General features: G+C 40.5%; 1 protein-coding gene and 1 long non-coding RNA gene across 6 annotated transcripts in view; one reads left to right on the top strand and one right to left on the bottom strand.

The window, feature by feature from the left end:
* NCKAP5 (NCK associated protein 5) overlaps positions 1–23530 on the top strand; it is a 621685-nt gene that overhangs the window by 186835 nt on the left and 411320 nt on the right. The window lies entirely within an intron of this gene.
* Positions 19854–23530, bottom strand: part of LOC309519238 — a 58281-nt gene continuing 54604 nt past the window's right edge. Inside the window, exon 3 of the long non-coding RNA XR_014213764.1 lies at positions 19854–20360. This is a non-coding gene — a long non-coding RNA (uncharacterized lncRNA). The remainder of the gene's footprint in view (positions 20361–23530) is intronic.

The following is a 23530-nucleotide window of genomic DNA, read 5'->3' as shown; positions in this document are numbered from 1 at the left end:
TTTTATATATGTTGGAAGCTGCCCAGTGGTTCAGCCCCTTTATTGAAAGTTTTTGGGGAGGTGGCCCCCCAGGCCCTCACAGAAGGGGCTGAGCCCCCACAAAGTTCTGTGGTGGCAGTATGTGTACATTGTGGGGTGTGCTCACATCACATGCGCAAGCCGCAGGGCATGTTTGCGTCACGTGTGCAAGCCGTGGGGCGCCTGCACAAGACGTCAACACACCACAGGGCATGAGCGCATGGCGTGCAGATGTCATACAGCTCCGGCCCCTCAATCACGGGGGCAAGGTGGCACCTGTGATCAAATATGTACTTCCACAGCAACCTAGCCCCCACCCCCATGCTGATCTGAGGTACAGGCTGCTCTTAAAATATACTTCCTTAGCTAAAGGTAAAACCAAAGTATTTTAGAGCAGGTCTAACTTCAGGAACTAGTTCAGTAAGAGCAGGAAACAGAAATTCAGTAGTGTGCAGTCTACAAAATAAAAATAAAGGTGATTTTGATCCACATATTTTCAAGACAAAATCAGTACTATGTGGACTCAGTGATGCACCTGGGTATTGTCAGTTGTGCATGTTTCCTTTTCTTTGGTTGTTAATGGTGGGATGCCTGATCCCACAGAAATTGTTCTTGTTAATACGATACATTGGCGGTGAATGATGATGTTGCCTTGAAGCGAGCTTTTATTGTGGATCATGCAGTTGTACATGGGTTTATGCTGTTCAAATTTTAATGAATGAAATCAAGCCAAGCCCTTTAGCAAAACAACAACAAACCTTTTTTACTGCACATTTTATATCCTGCAAGCTGACCTCTGGGAGTGATGATTATCCGTTTGTGTTCATTTAAAAAGATTTATTTAGTTGACGGAATTACCATAAGATTGCCTTTTTAAACGGGCTATTTGCTAATGGAAAGCAACGTCAAGAGCATTATGAGATTATTGCTTCATTTCAAATAATGTACAGAGATAGTCAAAGGTTACTATCACTGCTTTACTTTTGTTTTGTTTTTTAAATGTATATCATGCTATCTCTGCAACAAAGAATGGGACACGGAAGAGGATGAACAGAGTTCTCTGCAGTCTTATAGTACAAAGGCTAGGATTCTGAATTTACCTATACTAAGGCTGCATTAACGTGTGTCTTACTGTGTCAGTTTAACTGATTATAAGGCTAGTGCTTCTATCTCCTTTTTTAATTTTCCTCTCACACTGCAAATGCCTGTCCTGTCCCGTCTTGACCGCTATACCACCATGTTGCAATAAATGTCATTCACATGTCATTACTCCATGCCGTCTGTCTCTTACGCTCTGCCATTCTTCTAGGTTTTACCTTTTCAGCACAACTTTCTATGCTTAAATACTGGCCCGCTTTCTCATCAGGCAAAAGGAAAGAAAGGTGTGAGCTTTGAAATGGGCAGGGAGCACAGTGCATGCCAGTATGTAGCCTTATGGCTCATCACGTGACTGGCTGTATCATGAACCCATGAAAAAGGTGGAGAAATTGCTGCAAATTTCTGTGTTAAGCGGACTGCAAACCAGGCATTTGTTTTTGTCAAGTGAATTCTCTCCAGCTTGTTAAGCTGAGAGCAAGACTCTCAAGTGTTGAGTCATAGGCTTATTCAGGCATTGGTGGCTTTGTCAATAAGATCCTGCAAATTGTTTTAGTAAAAAAATTGTTACACTATAGAGGTTTGCTTTGAAATGGAAATACGTGGTGAAATCAGTCAACATGAATAATGGATTCCAGTGCAACGTTGTTTAGGGAACTACAAATTCTTTGTTCTGCAAGAATCACGTGAGAGCAAATGGCCAGCACACAGAAGAAAGCGGGTCTTTGTTAAGATACTACTTCCATGTACAATTCTGACAACATTATTAACATTATTAACATGAAGCAAAATATCTGCTCAAGTGGTATTTGTTTTTCTCTAGGCTTATTTGATAACCTTTCTCTCTTGATTACATTTTGGGGCCTGGGAATGAACTGAGTGGCATGTGTATATGCATGATGGTGCTTGGAATTTTTATGAAGCCAGTATTAATTTATGACTAACAAAAAACATGGATAATTTTTTAATTTAGTCTTTACTGCAAGGAAATGCTTAGGGCCAGTCTCTCTCCAACAGAACCATTATATAGGTTCAATAGACATTCTAAACTACAGGTTGAAGCCTTGTTAGTAAAACTAGCCATGGTAACTGACTCAGCTTTAGTTTGTGAGGAAGGCATAGAATAGACGAATGCTGTTACTATATAGTGCTGGTCTTCCACTAATCAGTCGGGGGCCCCACTATCAGGTCATGACCTCATCTAAAGTGGGTCACAGCTGCAAATACATTGCACAAAATTATGAAAAGGTTCCCCAGATACATGTTTGGGTTATAGGTAGGTCCTGGGTCTGAACAAGTTGAAGGCTGCTGTGATATAGGAACTATTTCTTTGCTTAGGTATTTATAACCTGTTTTAAAGAACAAAAGACACCAGGGGCCAGAATATGAAACTTTTATAGGTTTTACAACATATTTTCTACCACCTCTTCATATACTTCATGTGCATGGATCATAGCTACTATATTTTTAAAAAACCAGGTAGGCAACACAGGGGATTTTGTTCTTAAGGGAATAAGTCAGCAAAGGCATAACAGACAACCTTCATAGTCAAGGTTTCTGCTGACAGGACAGATTTCCCAGGATCAGCATTAGAATCTGAAAACCACTTCAAACATGATTGATGTTCTAATTAGGGGGCACTTACAGAAAAACGGCATGTTGATTGCTTGTACATTTTTTGTTTCATGTGTACTGGCACTGTAAGGCATTAGCCACAGCTCCCCAGTGCACATAACAGAATAGTACTATGTGCAGTCATCATCGTGATCAACGTTCAATTTGCATGCTTTTTTCCAGTATGAAAATGCTATCTAAATAGGGCAGGCCTTCCATCTGAAAAGGCCCCATTTCTTGACTACTATAGGGGAAACTAATGACAATGTTATGCTAATTAAATGGCAAATGTATTGACTCAGATCGCTCTGGGGTAAATGTTTGGTGCTGGATCACATCTGCCCTATTCTTAGTGGTCATAATTGTAATTGTCCTTATACTTTACATCATAAAGCAGTGACAGGAAGTGATAAAAATAATAAAAATATAGATTTTAGAAAATAGATTTCAGTGTGAGCACAGTGTGAGTTTTATCTTTATAGCAGAAACTCCCCTCCTCCTTCATCTGAATTTGCATATGGAATACTATTCCAAAACTGATTCTTCTTCAGTTTAGTTCTGTGTATTTGGGGGTCTATTGACCACAATAAAGCTGTGTGTGAGAGTTTAAATCAATGCAGCATTCTACTAAGAACCATTAGGGATACTTCATACAATATGGTGTTTGTCTTTGGCATGTACACATTAAACATATAATGGATGCATATAATATATGCATGGCATACATATAATGGACACTATTCAGAGGTTTGGACTAGATGACCCTTGGGGATCCCTTTCAACTCTAGGATTCTGTGATAACAAACATGTGCTTGTAACCACACAAATAAAACCATCCCCTAGACTAAATCCCTGTGATATTTACTTCTGAGTAAATCCCAATAGAGCTGAACAAACACAGGACCAGGTTGTACACACACACACAATTATGTGTATTCCACCTTTCAACAGTTGAAATCATGCTCAAGGCAGCTTACAACATGGTAAAAATACATAGCTACAACTTAACAAACTAGTCTTAAACAATAAATAGAACATATATCACCAAACTAAGCAATTTCCACATAAATCACAAGATGTAAACTCAAGATACAAAAATCAAAAGCAACAACCACACAAACACCCCAGCCCAAGAATCTGTTCAGCAGCCTCAGCGTTCATAGCTGGAGTCAATGGGGGCCCTGCCCTCCTAGGCCAGGTGGAAAAAGACCTGCAAGGCAGGGAACAGGTCTTCCAGGACTCACAGCAGAGAAGGTTGTAGAATCAAGCATTTCCTCCTTTGTTTGGTAATTCCAGGTTTAATAATTTCTTTTAGACATGGTAAAATACTGCTAGATAATTTCTTCTTCTTCTTCTTCTTCTTCTTCTTTTTCTTCTTCTTCTTCTTCTTCTTCTTATTTTATTGTTAGATAATTACCTATCAGGCACTATTAATGTGGAGGGAAAGACTTTTAGTGTGCAGATTGGAATTTTGTGAATCATAACAGGCTCATCTCAGCTATCTGCCAATCTCCCATTCCCACCACCCTTCTGAGTAATACCCCTCCCCACCTTGTCACTATATAGAAGGATCTGGCAACTTCTGTTTCAGTGTATCTGAAGAAGTGTGCATGCACACGAAAGCTCATACCAAGAACTAACTTAGTTGGTCTTTAAGGTGCTACTGGAAGGAATTTTTTTATTTTGACTATGGCAGACCAACACGGCTACCTATCTGCATCTAAATTCAGGATCTGACCATTTCACAGTGTAAGCAGCGAGGCCTTTTTAGATTACTTTTATGTTCACACTTATTTGGAGCATCTCCCCAGCCATGCGGTGTGGGATTAAAGAAAGCAGGAGTTAAAGGCAAATTAGCATTTGCTTTTCACAAATCATCTGGAACTAAATTAAATAAACCCTTTTTGTCCTGTGTGACCTTGGACTGGCTATTGTGGAAGAGAATTGGACAGTGTTTTTATTGAATCTGGCTCCTAACAGTATAAAACAAAACAAATCAAATTTAATTGATTTGATCCTTCTGTTTGCTCCACTCTGGGACACAGCAAATATTTACTTGTACAACGCATTAAATAATTTGAGTAAATTTGAGGAAATGAGGCTCTTACAAACAAGGAAATTTAAATAATACATGGGTAAAGCTGCTTTTAAAAAGTAAAGTTTTTAAATATTTGCTTTTCATTCACTTGTCAGATATCACATTCCTCTTTCTTAGCTGTTTCAAAGCCTGTTCTAGCTACAGTATGTAACAAATATAACTGAAATGTTGGGTGAAATATGGGCTTTTCAAAATTAATAGGCCAGTCAAAATGTGGCTTTGTTTAAAGTTGGCAGCAAACCCCCAATGATGAAATGTAATTTTTTAATGACTAGAAAGAGTTTAAAACTAAGCCATGTGAAATTTTCCCAGAACTAATGTCAAGTGTTTGTAATCAAATAAGATGACTAAATGTTTGCAGTTTTTGTGTGATGAAGCTATTTGTGAAATTAATCATCAGCTTTTGGGCTGCTTAATGAAATTATCCTAGAATTTATAGCTTGGAAAGTATCCATTGCAACCAAGCAAAATAATGCAATACAGTATGATCTGAATATAAGAAATGTTCCCAAATAGTATTTAATATGCCTTTGGTCTTTTATTCTGTTTTTGTCTTGTATTATTATTATTATTATTATGTTATGCCCTGCCTTTTTATCTGACATGACGCAAGGCGGTGTACAGATAGAAACAAGAACCGCTAAAAATGTAGAAAAACCAGTCATTAAAATACGATTAAAATATTGATAGAATTAAAACAATATACATATCTAACATCTGTTTAAAAGATACCAATAATTACAAACATGGCTCTCCTTCCCCCTCTCGCCCTCATTTTATTCTCACAGCAACCCTGTGAGATATCATAGAACTTTAGAATGGCAGGGACCCCCAAGGATCACCTAGTCCAACTAAGGAAACAGCAAGTGGCTTAAGGTCACCCAGTGAGCAGCCTCATGGCCAAGTGAGTTTTGAAGCCTGGTCACCCCACCCCATTACTCTAAAACCACTGCAATGCTGTCCCAGAGATTGACCGGCCCACTCCTGAAGTGTAGATCCGCAGATAGGAGGGGTGACTCCATCTGGCCCCTCACACCCACCCTGTCCCTCCTTTGTGGTCCTTTCCAATTCTATGATTCTATATAAGGTTTTTCCCCCTATGGATTGGGTAGAAATGAGAGGAAAGAGAGAAAGTCTGGATCCATCTTTCCACATGCTCACGAGCCTCCCTTTTCCCCAGACAGATTATTGGTGCCATTGCTGAGTTTCTGACTGGGAATCTATATTAATTAATTAATCAATAAAATTTAAAATGTGCTTTGGCTTGGCTCCTGAAAGTTTAAAGACAGGCGGGTGGATGTGGATGAAAGTACTACAATATGAACTCTGAAATTAGGTTTCAGAATATGCCATCAGGGTCACCTCTAGTTATATACCGCCCAACAATAAAATGAATGGAATATTTGAACAAATGAATTTGGCAGTAAATAAATCAAATGTAATCTTTTAGGGTTCTGCTCTTGATGTTTCACAAAAAGGTGGACAATAGGTTAGTAAATTATTTGCATGTTTTATTGCAAGCGTCCAATGGGCCCCCTGTGGATGAAGTCCTCTTGTCGTAAATGGCAGCCAATGCCCTTTTGACCTTTTCAATGCATCATCTGAGGTGGTAATGGTCATCTGGCTATCATCGTTTGCTGTGACTCCATCTGGACAACCAGCTGGCTGCCAGACATATGGAAAAGACTGACGGTGGAAGCAGGCTCACAATGGCAACCGAGCTATACTCAACAGATGCATTAGTTGTGTCCAGTTAGGTTCGCAGAGGGCAGAAAGCTGGTTCTGTTTTCTTTGTTTCATGTTTGAATGGGGTGTTTGTTACATGGTAGATACAGGAAAACCTTTTCTTTTGCGTTAGATGTATCTAATATTCACAAAATAATCAGCTGTTTCCAATGGTTTATCAAGCTAAATATACTACCTACAAGTATTATATTCCTAATGTAGAAGCCTGGTGCATTTGAGGGAAGAAGAAAAGGCAAAAAATGAAATTTACATATCAAATCCGAGAAGATCTTAAAGATATTGGTCAGACCTCTTAAAACTGAACACAGGCCCCATAACCTTCCGAAAAATGAAAATGAAAATTTAAAAAAACAAAAGCACAGTGTACAGTGTCCCTTTCAGACCAAAGAGAGGTTAAAGCAGAAGTTAAAGCTGTTGATGGCAATGAAGGACTAACAAGACTTTCAGGGAAGGTTGAACTCATTTTCAAATTATTATGTATAATGTTCACTCAATTTCCTGATGTTACAGTTGCACCATGTCAATCTATTAAATGTTGACTGCAATACAGAGTTGAATACAAAAGGATGTTTGCAGTGCCGGATTTATGTATAGGCTGAAACCTAGGGCCTCTAAATCTAGGGGGCCTCACCAGCCTGCCCTCTCCCCAGCAGGCAGTCTCCCCTCTCCCAAAATTGCAAACTCAATACTTCATGTGAGGGCAGGACAACTTGGGCCTCTAAATCTAGGGGGCCTCACCAGTCTGCTCACTCCCCAGTGCTGCAGTCTCCCCTCTCCTCAGGAATTGCCCCAGGGAATGCAGCAGGAAATTCTGTTTGTGGTTATTAAGTTCTAACTCATTAATTTGGCTCAGTAAAGTATACCTTTCCTATTATGTCACTAACAGGTGCTGTTGGGAAGGTTAATAATATGCTGCAAGAATAAAGTTTATTTTTCTATAGGTTAAATCTAAGAGTAGGGAGATTGGTTTTGTGGATGCAGTGCTGGCAGAGCATCTTTAAAAGATAGAAATCTTTTAAAATGTAATGCTAGATTATAAATGCAATCTAAACAGACATTGTATAATTGGAAAGCGTGATAAGCTCAAATCCCAGGTGGTTTTGTTGTTATCCTGTGTGAAAATCATGAAGAGCTATTAGCAGGGGTAGGCAACCTAAGACCCGGGGGCCGGATGTGGCCCAATCACCTTCTCAATCCAGTCCACAGACGGTTCGGGAATCAGCGTGTTTTTACATGAGTAGAAGGTATCATTTTATTTAAAATGCATCTCTGGGTTATTTGTGTGGCCTGCCTGGTGTTTTTACATGAGTAGAATGTGTGCTTTTGTTTAAAATGCATTTCTGGGTTATTTGTGGGGCATAGGAATTTGTTCATTCCCCCCCCCAAAAAAAAAAATTATAGATAGATAGATAGATAGATAGATAGATAGATAGATAGATAGATAGATAGATAGATAGTCCGGCCCACCACATGGTCTGAGGGGCAGTGGACCGGCCCACTGCTGAAAAAGGTTGCTGACCCCTGGCTATTAGGACCTGTGCCTTGGATCAACATTTTTGTGTGGTGCTGGCAACCACCAGATCTGTAAGTTTTGCTATGCAGTCTGTAATCTTTAATTTGCTTATGTTTGCTTATGTGGGGGTAGATCCATTTTAATTCTACTGGAACTGAATCTTACCCAGCTGAGAAAGCAAAGAGAGGGTACATCTGTGTGCTTTCTCTTTATCTGGGGTGGGCAGGTAGGGGCAGAGAGGGGTTGACCTGCAAGAGGAAGGAAATACACAATCAGAAGGTGGAGTTCCAATGACACCTTCTCAAAAGTAAGTCCAGTGAAGTTTATTTCCGTGTAAATTGGTAGAAGATTGCATCCTGAACAAGATACAAATTACAATATTTTTTTCATAGTAACTACCAGAGTTGCCACCTGGGGTCGATGATTTGGGGGCACAGTGGCACGTCATACACATGATGCATGACACGTGCCTGTGATGACATATGTGCAACGCATTGTCTTGCCCAGCACCGCACAGCTGTATCGTGTTCAGCTTGGTGGTTCTACCTCCTCTGCCTTTTGTACTGCAGCAGCCGAGTACAAAAGCACAGTAGTTAAAAGAATCTGTCATAGGACATTGTTGTGGAACAATAATGAAAGTAAAAACCTGACAGCACAATCCTATTCATCTTTCACCGTGTGCAGTTGGACTTTTTCCTGAGTAAGAATGGATATGAGTGCAGCCTGAGTGTATGTATACATATAATACATTGTATATGATGTGTGTGTGTATAATATATTGACACTCAGATGTGCCTCGGTTATACTTCAGGCTTTCCAAACAGGCTGGGACTTTATTTGACAGTGCTAGGCTGAGTATGTGATACTGCTCTAAATGTTTTTGTTTTGTTTTCATTTGAAAAGTGATGCCAGCAACTGGCAAGAGCCACAGGGCCCAGCATTGTCCAGTCATGGCAGGTGCTGATTCCAGGTTTGATGTGTACACATTTTACCATTGTAGTCTTTTAAAAATTGCTTTCTCCATAATCCATGATTTGATTAGCTGATATGGTAGCAACTTTATGCCAAAAAAAGATATAATCTGCACCAGTGAAAACGAGGCTAAAAAGAAGACACAAGTTTGAATATTTATGTATATATGCAGATTTTAAAATAATTATTAGAATTTAAAGGCATGTCAAGCTCTCTTCCCATCTCTTGATTCCTAAAATTCTTAAAATAATTTGCAGTCCACTCAAGATCAGCTAGATCTTTTCTTAGTCAATTAATTTATCTCCAGATTACTCTGATCCTGCTCTGAAATCAATTTTGCTACAATTAATACCTCCCATTCAATGCAATAATCTCATCATTGCATCCCTAAATAAATTGAATTCAACATAAATAAGGACAATGTTATGATTGCCTTTGAGTGGGGTGGGGGAAAGTGAAGGTTCTGTCTCTGAGACTGCTCTCTTTACCTTCCTTTAGAAAAACGTAATTAAGCTAGAAAAGACAATGATCTGTTATTTGGCCATGCTAATTAAAATCTCAGCTGCCCCTGGGTAAGGGAAAACATGTGATTTCCATTTCCTTTCCAGAGACACTATGAAAAACCAAATGCCTCTCTCTATATAACTCACTAACTAAGAATATCAGAAGAGCCCTCCTGGATGAGACCATCTAGTTCAGCTTTCTGTTCTGTTCTCCTTTCGCATGCCCATGAGAAGCTTACGAGCAGAACGCATGGACAATAGTGCTCTCCCGCTCATGATTCTCAGCATACTTCATCTGGTACTGGTGGTAATATATAGTCATCATGACTAGCAGCCATTGATAGCCATTGATTTTTTCTAATCCCTTTTTAAAGTTTTCAAGGTTGGTGGCCACTGCTACATCTGTGCACAAAATGACTATTGGAACAAACAGTTATGTTAATTTAAAACACTACATATGCATCCAACTCCACAGAGTTAGATCTTGAAGTTAAGATCCTTGAGAGAGAATTGAATGACGTGGCATCTTGCAAAACCAACCTTTTAACAACCTCCCAAAGCAAAGATACAGAGGGACAGTGATTTCCCAGGACAGAAAATAGCAGTTTGAGCATATGCAGCTTGATCATTCGTATGTTTACTCAAAAGTAAGTCCTACTTTATCCAGTTTGTTTCCAAGTAAGTGCTTAGAGTTGCAGCAATGTGTTCTGACCCTAAACATATTTACTTGGAAGAGTGTTCCACCAAACAAAGCAGAGATTACTCCTTAGGCATAGTGTTTAGGATTGTAGCTTCCTTCATTCTGAAAGACAAGAAATAAATCACATTAAGGCAAGTAGTGTCTAAGATTCTTCGTCCTAGTCTGGTCAAAATATATAATAGAGTTATTCTTTGTATTTTTATCTCCTTCTCCAGCAAAAAGGATGCACTAAAATTAATAGCTTGAGACAACAACATTCCACCTTGTATTTTCTTTTCAGAACAATCTTCCAAATGTTTACGAATAGGTTGCAGTCTGGCATATTGGGGCAGCCACTACAGATTATTTCTAGAGCTGACACATTAGATTCATTGTGTTCTGTAAATGAATTGCTGAAGTGAAGCTAACATTGTGTAAGTCTAAATCAATTGCAAATTGAGCAGCTCCATAAGCAATTTGTAATCTCCATTTTAGTTCCTTGCACTGTGTGGCTTAGAGACAGACTCTGAGTTATGTATGACTAATATTTCTTTTGGGGGGGGAATACAAGAAGGGTTAAATAAAATAAATACAAGTTTCTTGTCCAATATATTGCTTCACTGAGATACAGGTACAGTTTATTACATACACTCTCTTTAAACAAGATGGTATTCCTCCATTTCATATCAATTTCTCTTAAGACCAAAGTGTCACCAGTATCGGAGCAGACAAAATCAGGATTTGAAAAAGCACATATTTATCATCAGAAAAAGTGTGACAGGTGAGATTTGAAGAAAAGCAACTGGTACATTCTCAGGGGATGCAGGGCTGATACAGCATCTTCTAGGAACTGGCTGTTAGTCTTAGGCACTGTTTCATTCTGTATCTAGTACTGATGCATCCATAAATAATAGGTCATAATATTTAAACCCACACAACATCTTTTGTTTGTTTAGTACTAAAAACTAGCAAGTCTATTCCTTCCCATGCCATTTTATATCTATTCAGTCTTAGAAAAAAACAACCCTACTTTTCTGAACTTCTAACAAAGCAGCAAATGACTTAATATTCACAAACACCATCCTGCATCCAGGCTGTGTTCCTTGAAGCAAAGATATTTTGCCTTTTCCTTGTGTAGGGCAATGGTGGGAAACTTGTGAGTCTACAGATGTTTGAAGTCCCATGATCCCTGACCATGGACCATGGTGGCTTAGGTTAATGGAAGCTGGAGGCCAGGAACATCTGGCAGGCCAAAGGTTTCCCATCTTTAGTAGAATGATACACTATTGCATTACAGCTGTTGTATCAACATTATGCTGTGTATGCATTACTGTTTACGCTGTGTGTTCTCATTGTTCATTTTTAATTCCATTACCCAGGATCTAGAGCTATACTGTAGTTCAGGGTTTCTCATACTTGGATCTGTTTTTGGACTACAGTTCCCATCATTCTTGACCACTGGTCCTGCTAGGTAGGGATGGTAGGAGTTGTAGTCCAAAAACAGCTGTAGACCCAAGTTTGGGAAACCCTACTGTAGATTCTGATTAAAAGCTGTTTTTGATAGAACCTGAGCATGGTATCCTTATTGAAGTCACATTGAATCCCAGTTGTGCACATATCAGAAGCCTTCCTTTCCTTCTGGACTTCCAGGGTTAGAGATGGGGCAGGGAAAAACCCAGGCAAGTCCATCAGGCAATGACATCACCACCTTTAGCTTATCCTCGCTTCTGTTTGGTTCATGACTTCCAGGCATGGGTCTGATAGGTCCCACCACTTTCCCTGGGACAACTCGCTGTTTACTGCTAAATCAGAGCAAACATCAAAAAGGATAAATTTCCCTTTGGGGGTTCAATATGGAGGCTCACAACAAATGCTCAGACTATACTCAGAAATGGCATTACAAGTCTAAATAATCTGTGAAGGCATTTCATTATGATATACTTTACAGAGTAGTTTCATCCTCTAGCCAACAACTTTCTGCTACTTTCTGTCATTCCAGCACCTCACCATTTCCTCATCCAACCACTTCAAGGCACTTATTCAACCCAAGTTATTTGAATGCATGCAGAGAGGCTTCCTTGCATCTTATGTGTTAGCTGTTTTTTACTCCAACAGTCAGCTAGGCCCCTCCAAAACTAGTTCTTACTAGTTTTGTAGTCAGACCATATCCTTGTGTACATGAAGCTGGCTTCATTGATAATGGATTTCTACTTCACTAGAAGTAGAAGTAATTTTTTAAAAAATTAGTTATTTTTGAAAATTTAATATTCTGTGGGAAAATTACACCAATAAGTCCAGCAGTGAAAAACAGAAAATTTGCTCTTTTTTTTACAAGTGGCATGTACAGATGTTACTTGGGAGTAATCTCCTGGGGAACAAAGAGCTCAGGCATTAAATGAAGTATCTCCCTAAACCCCCACGATCCATTCCAACAAATCCAGTATGGTGTAGTGGTTAGAGTGTTGGACTAGGAGTGAGACCACTCAAATCTCCACTCAGCCATAAAACTCTTCATGGCTTCTGTCAAGTCATTATCTCTCAGCCTACCTGGAGCTCTTTGGAGAACAGTGGGATACAAATGCTATAATAAGATAAATAAACAAAAAGGAATGATACCGTAGAGGTCCTCCTTTTGTCAAGGGGATGAAGCAAGGACATGTGCACATTGGAGAGCTTTGATGGACTGTATATTTCCTAGGTAAATAATGTCTGAAAGGCCCAAGGATTAATCTCCTTCAGTACATACACTAAATGAAAAGAATTCTTTGTCTTTCTCCTTTCTAAAGTACTGTATGCAATAAATTTTAAAGGCACATATTATGGTGAGATAGACACTTTAGTTGAGTCATTGCGAATAAATAGATAGGTTGAAATTTTACCTAATACAAAAACAGTTGGTTGCAGAATGGAGAAAATCAACACCATCCTACAAATACTGACTGTATGCTTATAGTATGACATTCATACTTTCCCCCTTTCTTTTTACCTTATGGTATATGTTGTACATTTTCCAGTATGTAAAATAACCAAGTATTAGAAATCACCCCAGAATTGGCCTTACTAAACATCTTCTAAGACAATAATGCCCACTTACACCACAAAGAACTCATAACCCACCGACTTTCAGCAACCAGAAACATCATAACCAGACACTGGAGAGACTTGTCAGGACTAAGCATGGACCAATATTACCAAATAGTATGGGAAACAGCCTTACTAGAAAAATTAACCAATAAACTGTAACTGACACGGGGACAATTAGAAGAAGACACCTTCACCCCAGTATGGCTCCCCTTTAGCACGTACACAGCCCAACATGACAATGACAAAAATCTACCAACAGCATACAAATCAATACGGCTAACCTGAACCAAAACACCAACCCACCCCACCCCACTCACACATGAAAACAAAGACCACCACAGCCAACCACAAATGAACAACCACACCCTAGGCCAACCCCAAACTCTCTCACCACCAAAGGAACACAAGTGAACACCTGAGAACCTGCACAAGCAACGCTGACACCAAACCTTACATATATTAAGTAAAACAGAAACATCGCCATCTGACCCCCACCCATCTTTCCCCCTTTTCTTCCTAATGTCTCAACAAATGAAACTGATTTGTAAAAATGTTACATGGAAAAAATACGAGAGAGAGAGAGACATTGCACATACTTTTGTAAATCAAGAAAATCTTTAATAAAAATACATTTTTTTTAAAAAAGTCATTCACACAGGGGGGTCTGTATTATTCACAAGGTATCATGCATCTTACCAGCTTGATTACAGATTGTCTGTATTGGGAACAGCAGCCCTTGGAGCCCTTTTCTTTGGCAGCATTTCTTGATTACTGAATTTCTCGTAAAGCTCATTTACTGAAATAATGAGAGACAATTTGCCCAGATCCACTTTGCTAGAATAATCTCCTTTACAAATTGCCACTCTAAAGTCATTCAGGCTCTAAAAACTTTATCGTGAAGAAGAAATGCAATATAAGGGCTTTTAAAATGTGATACATGATAATCTTCCAACAAGGATAGGGCAGTGTGTGAAATAGGCTTAGCTCCTGGAGCTCCCAGAGGGCACTGCCTGGGAAAACTGAGAATAAGGCTTTCTGAATGATGGTGTTTCTATTGTCAATTAAATGTGTTGGGAAGTCAATGTCGTTTATCCAATTCATAAGTGAACTAAACCCATACATCCTGTGCTCTTAACACCTAGCACTTTCAAGCCTTGCACGTGATGATGGTACCAGAATGACAGCATATTTGATAGGAAATCATTGGTGGGCAGCATCACCACTTGCTGTGTTAATTAATAACAGCAAGATAGCAACAGCAGAATTATAAGGCTGACGAGAACCAGAGCTTAATTGGATATGTATCTGCCAATTTCAACATTTATTGGTTGATCCTGCCCTTAAGGCACAAGCTGCTAGACCCCTTACTGAATTTGAAGGAATTTTATTACATCTGGGTCGTTGGGGCAGAAGACTGGTATCTGTTCTTTATAACGAATTTCTTGATATTTCTGTTGAAAATATATGACTCTAAGTGGAATGCAATGCAGGCATCTGAGCCCTATAAATCAACCTCAGCTTATGTAAAAAGTAAGGTTACCGTATTTACTTGAGTCTAATGTGCCATCAAATTTAATGCACACCTCAGTTTTCAGAACCTTGAACCCAAAGGGTTCCTTTGCTGGCAAACATAAATGTGTCATCAAATCTAATGCACACCTTAATTTTCGCAACGTAATTTGGCAAAAGAAGGGGAGATTAGATTCAAGTAAATACGGTATATACCTTGCAAATTCTGTAAACTTTCCCTTATGATATCAGATACCCCACAGGATTGTTGACATGGTTGCAGTAGCAGGGGACATTTTTCCACTCCCCCCTATTTTCCATTATAGTGAGAATGCTATCCATCACCACAATTTTTGATTGATGCTGCTAGATGACAGATAGATAGTCAGACAGACATAAAATGCCTAATTGAAGCCTCCCCACAGCTTTTCCTTTAGAACTTATGGGGTGATCAAGCAGTAACTTTCTGATCTAAGGGACTTCCTACATGGATGCTGGCTGCAGTGAGAACGTCTTTGGCCTAGAAAGGGAAGGCACTACGGGACTTAAATCTCTCATTATAAAAGAAAATGTGGACTGTGGCTACTGCAGAGAAAAGAACTCACAGATTACATGTTTCTAAGGGTTAAAAAGACCCATACCATTTTTGTGCTGTTTGGTGGCATTTCATTTCTTACATGTCAAATTTTGATAATCAAAACTTTATTACTTCACAAAATCATGAAATTTGGCTTTCATAATGGGTTTTGCTGCTTTCGTTTTGGGCCTTTATTTATTTGGAAAATGCAAGCTCTGCACTGTTCTGTGTTTTGTAACTTCAATCATTTTTATTTTTTTTTGGTATTTTTTATTTTACATCAATAAAGAAGAAAAAATAGTAAACAAACAAAAACAAATAGACACACTTCAGAAGTGGTTGATAATAGCAAAGTAGCCTGGGCACAGGGTGTAACATGTTTTGCCTGCCACTTTCTCACTGTAGTTTTCCATAGACTGGCCATGCTCACCAGGGCCAGCCCTTCCATTAGGTAAAATGAAGAGGCCGCCTCATGTGGCAAATTCTGTGAGGGTATAGGTAGCAGTGGTGAGATATCAGATGACAGGGCTGTAAGTGCCCTGTAGCCTACTCTGTACCCCGTAAACAAGCCTGCTGCAACAAGTGCGGTGGGTGGGATATGCTGCCCTGTTGCATGTGTTGAAGTGAGATTCAGTCATATCCTGTACATGGAATGTGAGTGGGTAACATTTTGGCCCTCACCTCAGGCAGCAAAATGACTTGGGCCAGCTGTGTGTAGTGCCATTTATGAGAACAAATACCAGGCCAATGTTAGTGGGGCAGCTGTGACTAGCCCAGGAGCTGATGAGGGTGTTGTCGGGAGAGTCTGCATTGTTGGGGTCCTACCATTTGGCAGCCTTTCAGTATGCTGGGAACGATATTTATTCCACTTTAAAATTATCCCCATTCTCATCTTATATTTACTTTTCACCAAACTTGAGAGGAAGGGAGATCATGTCTGCTGGCAGGCCTCCATCCTTTGTGTATTCACCTGAAAATGAAATTGAGCTTTGTGCATATTATAACTGGGAACCCTGATTCCTCAATGACTCATGATCGTGCACACAGTTCAAGCACTGGGCCAGCAGATACAATCACTTTCATCCTCTGTGCCAGTGCTGGGAAACTGAATAAATTCAATGCCAGGAAAAGTAAACAATACTTAATTCCCATGGCAAATGTTTTAAGTTAGATTTTTTTTCAGGAGGACATTATTGTTTGCATGGCTTGCACTCCACATTTGCAGTCTAGTACAATTGGCCAGGTAAGTTACACATGACATGAACATGAGTCTACTATCCCACTACATGCATGTTATTTTTGTGATGGGGCATTTGCAAACTGGTCCTACGGCCATACAGTTTAGCTATTTGTTAATTAGTAACTAACTCTTGTTTTTTAAATGTTGGGCAGCCCAATCCAAAGTGTTTTTGAATCATTATTCCCAACCAGACTCAGAGATGAAAAGGTGATAATCTGTTGAAGTGGAAGATAAGCATTTCAAAGTACAAATTAATGCTACCACTTGAAGGACACTGTGAACCTATCTGCAGTCGTTTTCAGTCTCAAGAGGGCCTCTCAAAATCCTTGGCATTAAGATTCAGATATATGATAGATGCCAGCTGTTGATCTCTTTCCCAATTACACTGTAACGTGTGAAGTAAACAAACCTCACTAGAAGCCTTTAAATGTCATGTATTGCCTGCATGTCATCTCCTTGAACCTGGCAGCTTGCAAGCAACTTCCTGCTCCTTTCATTCATCGCAAGCTCTTGCAAGAGGGCTTGCAAATACTTGAGAGTTCAAATCTACTTCCTTCATTCCCATCACGCTATCCATCTGGAATGGTCTGTGAACAAAAAAGACAGTATGTGACATGATCAAAAACTTCAGTTGCAAATTACGTTTCTCTCTCTCTCTCATTTTCTTTGTTTACAAAAGTACGTGCCTTGTCTCTTTTTTGAAGTTGTAAAGTCTTTTCTACAGATCAGTTACATTTGTTAGGAGACATTAATGCTGAGTACAGTATAAGGTCAGGAAGAAGAGGGGTGGGAGAGGAAGACTGTTGTGTTGTTGAAAAGTGGCAGATGGGGAGAAATACAACTCTGAAGGTTCCTCTGTTCACAGAAGGCAAACAAGCACTTAAATGTGTATGATGCTCTTGAAATACACTCTTGAAGATGGGCAGTCCATACAGTACCTGTATGGGATAAAACAGGGGAGTTGCAAAAATGTATTCTGCAGCAGAAAATGTGGTGGGCATCTTGGTTGTGCTTTACAAACCCAGACACATAGCAGACCAGTTAGCCTTGCTTTAATCCCAGGTGGGGTATGGGCTGCTTCTACTCTGTGTTTTTTTCTGGGGGGACGCAGGGGTACGCATACCCCTAAACATTTTGTGAATCTATGTTTGGCCTCATTGAGGGACTGTATTTCAATATGAGTAGGATAATGAGAGTATAGTAATACCTAGTTTTGTGGCCGGGATCCGTTCTGAGAAGGACACAGGGCAAAGTGCTGCGTTTGTGCATGTGCGGGGAGCAGTTTGCGCTTCTGCACATGCACAAAGCGCGATTGGCAAACACGGAAGTAACCCATTCCAGTACTTCCGTGTTTGCTGTGGACATTCGCCGGAATGGACGCTAGACAAGGCGGAGGTATTACTGTACCCCTAATTTTTAATTTTTTATTTAGATAAAAGCACTGCTTCTACTACTGAAAGCAAGTCTGCAAAAAAAAAAAAAAGCTTTTCCGAACACCCATTTCAGAGATCCACCCTACCCCAGTGCTTTAAATCTGTTTTAAAATATTTCTCTCTCCCTTTCTCCTCCACAAAACAATCATTTCACTCACCTTCCTAGAGTTGCACAAAAGTGTGTTGTTGTTGCTGGTGATAGGTACTTCTTGCCTTTAAGGCCACCTGGGTTTCCATAGACAAAGATGGTACGAAAAATGGGTCCTCATTATCCATTTACCTGTTCCTTCAGAGGGAGTGCAGCCTCATCTAAACAGGCAAAGTCCCCGAATCTTGGATCTGGGAACCATTCACCCACTGTGTCTCTGTTTTTGCAGTGTCACTGTTTTAGCAGCTTTAATCTTATGACCACCACTGCATCCAGACACTAGTTCAGAATTGGCACAAACTCTCCTGGCTCATCTTAAATGGATGTCAGATGGCAATGGTGGTTGCTCGTGAGTAACCAGTCAGGACTCCACCCTGTCTTTTACAGGTTTTATTTTGGTGCAAAACTATTTACAGTGCAGAACCACAAGTTCATGTCTGCCTCAGTCGCTAGCAGAATCCGGGAGTAGTCGTTTCCAGGTCCTCCCCCAACATAATAAGCTTAGTCACCCCCAGCCTTTTCCTTCCTTCTTTGTGTTTTACCCCTCTTGGCCGATTTGGCCAGGAGCAGTGCTGAGGCTCCCAGCAGCATCCTCTGGTCCCTCCCCCTCTTCCCCACTGGAGGTGTGGCTTTCCCCAACCCCGGGAACTGCCTCGGAAGATTTTCGGAGGTTCCCTGTAACCCAACTGCCCCTCTTCTTCCCTTCCCTGTTCCGATGGCAGTCCCCTGACAATGGAGAAATAGGATCTCAAACCTCCTGATAACTGCCCCAAAGGCTTCATATAGATGTTAAAAAGCACTGGAGATAAAGAGCCTTGCAGTTCCCCACAGCTAAGTTGCCAGGGTGTAGACACATAGTCTCACAGAGCTATCCTCTGAGACCTGACGTACAAACAGGAGCCAAACCACCGTAGAGCAATGGCTTCAAACCCCAACTCATATAGATGATCCAGGAAAAGACCATGGTCAATGGCATCAAAAGTCACTATGGGTTCCTGCTGGGAGGGTTGTACTCCCCCATCTGTACGCTAGAGAAACTCATCAGTCAAGGCTGATTCTAGGCCAAAACTAGGCCTTTCCAGTCTGTTCAAATAGTGGAAACTGGGGGGAAGTAGCAGTTTAGACTACATAATTAAAGCAACAAGAAACAAAAATATAACTTTTGCAGTGGGCTTTTATTAAGTCCCTTATATCCTGCAGATACACAGGATTCTTGCTATTAATTTGCTTAATTTGATTATATCAGTCTTTGATAGGATTTTAAAAACTATTCTAAGAATACACTGATGATACTCATTAAACCTAATGGAGTCTAACAATTTATCACACAAATTAAAATACCTTCACATAACACCCCTCCGCTTACCCTGTTTGTGTCAGAAGAAGATTGTCGAAATAAATCAAGGACGGGTTTCCGATATCCCAAGTACTTTGCAAAGTAGTGCCTCAGGGGAACTTCTCACGTGATCTTTTGTACTTGGGAACAGATATAATCAGAGTACAAAATACAAGCACAGAGTGTTATTTGTGAAGGGTACATGTTTTGTGTAAATTGACACTTTCCTTCAAAATCCATGAAGCAAGCCACCTCCATGTATTTTTAAAAGAGAAAGTGGTAGGTTGCAGTTCACAATTTTCATGGTACACGTACATTAAAATAAAAAAAATATCTGTACTTAAGTACAAAATATAGCAGAAATAGGAGCTACCTAATCTACTCACCTGTTGTAGCAAAATATTTATTTATTTGAGATCATTTCTATTCTCATGTGTGTTTACACACACACACACACCCACACACACACACACCTGGGGTGTATGGGGTTTTAGGGGAAGAGTAGTACCTGTGAGGGGGGACACGTTGTGCTTCTTCTGGGGTAGTTTGTCCATCTTTGATCTCCACCCTATACACAGCTCCCACCTGTGGGTCCAAGAAGCTGTCAGCATGTGTCAGCAGCCACACTCCAGGAATGGCTTCAACTGGCCAGCTACATCCAGGTGAGCATAGCCAATGAATCTCAAACCCTCAGTGAGTCAGGGATTTCCCCTGTATGCGAAGACAGGGTCTGGTGGACTGAGCGGACAACACCAATAGCGGTTTCAGCAGTCAAGAAGGTGGATTCTGCATGTGCTGTAGAGGCAAGTGAGGGAAATATGGGGCTTGTCAGCCTGGGAAGGTAGCCTATCTAGGAGAAGGAAAGCTGTCATCCTAAACCTCTGCTGCCTTGCATAATACCTTCAAGTGAAAAGGCTAAGGAGTAAACCCTACACAAATCCAGAGTGGAGTCTGTAAGGCGGTTTGATAGTGCCTTGTACATCTCCTTCTAGCAACTCCTGCTGCCAAGCTGGAGCCAAATGTATTGCTCTGCTTTCCTTTGAACCACATCAGCAAGGTCAAAAGAGAGATCCTGTTGTCTGGGCAGGCAAAGATCTCCATACACACTACCCAGGCTTGTACCCTGGAAAGCCCACTTCATCCATTGAGGCACATTCCATTGTCTTGTGAGACTGGTGGATGCTAACAATACAACTAAAACCAGTTCCTAATTCAAACTCCACTGCACTCCTGATTCTTCCTTTGCAGCTATGGCTTTAGGTTTCCTGCATCTGATTTTATAAGATATCAGGTGGTAGGGAAGTAGATGTGGTCTTGCTGCTGTAAACAACTTGGGACCAGCTTACTTAAGATACTGCTTCACTCCATATATTCCTGCCTAGCAACTGCACTGGGCAGACTGAAAGGAGCCAATACCTCAGGGGTGTGCTTATTTTGTTATATAAACTGGGCTTTTAGTGTTGCTACTCCAGCCCAACTGCAATTAGGCATGCCTCAGCACCTTGGTATTTAGGTAGCTATGGAAGACCTTTTAAAGAAGGTTTTTAATAACTTTAAAGGAAAATTATTGCACAACTGTAGAAATGGTTGTGTTGCTAATTGTTTACTGAGTCAATAATCTCTTGTATTTCATCTTACTGTACACCACTTGGGTACCTTTTAGTTGTGAAGGAGTTTATAAATTTGCAAATAATTAAAAATGAACTCCTAAGGGCTTATTCCTCTTTGCCATAACGTAGAGAAAGTATAGGCAAATGTGCCACAGAATACAAGCCACTGCTGTTACATTGTGCGTCAAAGCTCTTAAAGTTACAGGTACTGTTTTCCCCCGGCCTGGAGTTAGGAAACCTAATTGCATTGACTGCTAGCTTGTGATCCAACAAGATGGATGCAGAACACCAGCCAGGAATTGGCCTACTAGGGACTCAACAACCTAGCTGGGCTTGCAAATACAAAGGTGTCATAAAGCATCTGAAAGTCCTTCAAATACATAATTTATGTGCTGCATTCAACTTTAAGGCTCTGGAAGGCCTGCCAAAAATGCGCAAAACAGAAAATAGGCGGGGTATGTAAATAACTTGGGAGAGTTTATCTTTATGTCAGCCTAAATTCATTTTGCCAATGTAATCCTGAAGGTCTGGTGTGCGTCTGCCACATTTTCTAATGGTATGACTGATACACAGCATTGTGGTTGTGGGAATGGCTGTTTGTGCTGCACACAGCGCCTCAGTCGAAAAGCTGACCCAAGCCACTCTTTGCTCCAACACAGCTAGACACAGAGGATCAGGTGTGAAAATTAGGTCTGCTCTGATATGATGCAAAGAAACGTAAATGATCTTTTAATTTAGCAGTATTCTATGAAATTTACTACCCTTAATTGTGCCGTTAAAAGGTTACAGGTCCAAAAGATGAGCATTATTATAGTAGGTGAACATATGTTTGTGTATGTTGTTATGATGTCTGCTCTGAATCCTAAATTCATTATTTGCCCCCAAGCGGCACTTCTCCATCTGTTCCACCGTATATTTTAATGAATCTTTCACATTTCATGGCACTTTGAAGGATATTTAAGCAAGCAGCTACACTGGAAAAAAGTCTATAAAGGGTAAAGGGCAAGAAGGTGCTCTGAAATGGTACAATAAAGGTGATGAGGCATGCTTTTAAAGTCCAAGGCAGATGATTACCATGAAACATGAAAATGATACTGGAGTCTTTTGGCTTAAGGCCTCATTGCCAATCCAAGTTACTGTTCCTATAGCTTTCCCTCTCTCATCAGTAGGTTTGCTTCAGTAGAGAATTCAGGAGATAAAGTTGCAATTTTATCTACTAGTACTTGACCAGGCTTATCTAATGTTAGTGATGTATGTATGTGTATAAGATGCTTAATAGTAATATCGAATATGTATGGTAGTTTAATGTAATAATGTAAATGTAGTAGTGCAGCATTTTGACTGGCTCCCTAGAAATCTAGTAAACTATGCTTTCCAAATACTAAAACATGCTCATGAGAGAGCCAGTGCAGTGAGGAGTTAAGAGGCAGGGTAGCCAATTTAGGGCCCTCTGGATGTTGTAAACTACAATTCCCATTATCCCTTGCCATTGTGCATGCTGGCTGGGGCTGATGGGAGCTGTAGTCCAAAATATCTCAAGAGCACCACATTGGCTACCCCTGAGCTAGAGTATTAGGGTATCATGAAGATTCAGTTTCAGCTACTCAGACATGACCAGACTCTAGCTGCTAGAGTCATAACTGAAACGTCACCAAAATCTGAAGGATTTTTGGGAAGTCAAAAAGTTTAACCAGCAGACTTTATAGTTACAGATAGGTAGCCGTGTTGGTCTGCCATAGTCAAAATAAAAAAATTCCTTCCAGTAGCACCTTAAAGACCAACTAAGTTAGTTCTTGGTATGAGCTTTCGTGTGCATGCACACTTCTTCAGATACACTGAAACAGAAGTTGCCAGATCCTTCTATATAGTGTGAAGGTGGGGAGGGGTATTACTCAGAAGGGTGGTGGGAATGGGAGATTGGCAGATAGCTGAGATGAGCCTGTTGACGACTCTTAACGACTGCAGACTTTATAGGTGAAGTTGAAGAGCTATTTTGGGTTGGTTATTATGTAATAAGATGGGATGACCCTAGGCAACTTGACATACAAGTATGATCACCAGGGCAACCCTACCTGCATGTACTCAGAAGTAAGTCAGACTGACTTCCGGTCTACTACGGAGAACAATAGCGGTGCGCTAAGTGTCGTCCTCAACACAGAGCTGGCAGAGAGGCTTCGAGGGTTGTGCTAGAGCTCAGCGCACCCCCCCCCCCAACAAAACCCACAGAGGAGTGGGGACCTGAGGATTCCAGCAGAGTGGAAAAACTCACACACACACACCCGAACGTTTCCAGGCTGCCGCCGTGCGCGCAGGAGGAAGGGGAAGAGGCTTGAGTTCACTCTCGGCACTAATCCA

Source organism: Podarcis vaucheri (assembly GCF_965113315.1).
Source record: "Podarcis vaucheri genome assembly, chromosome: 1".
NCBI classification, from domain to species: Eukaryota; Metazoa; Chordata; class Lepidosauria; order Squamata; family Lacertidae; genus Podarcis; species Podarcis vaucheri.
This window is presented reverse-complemented; position numbering and strand designations above follow the sequence as displayed.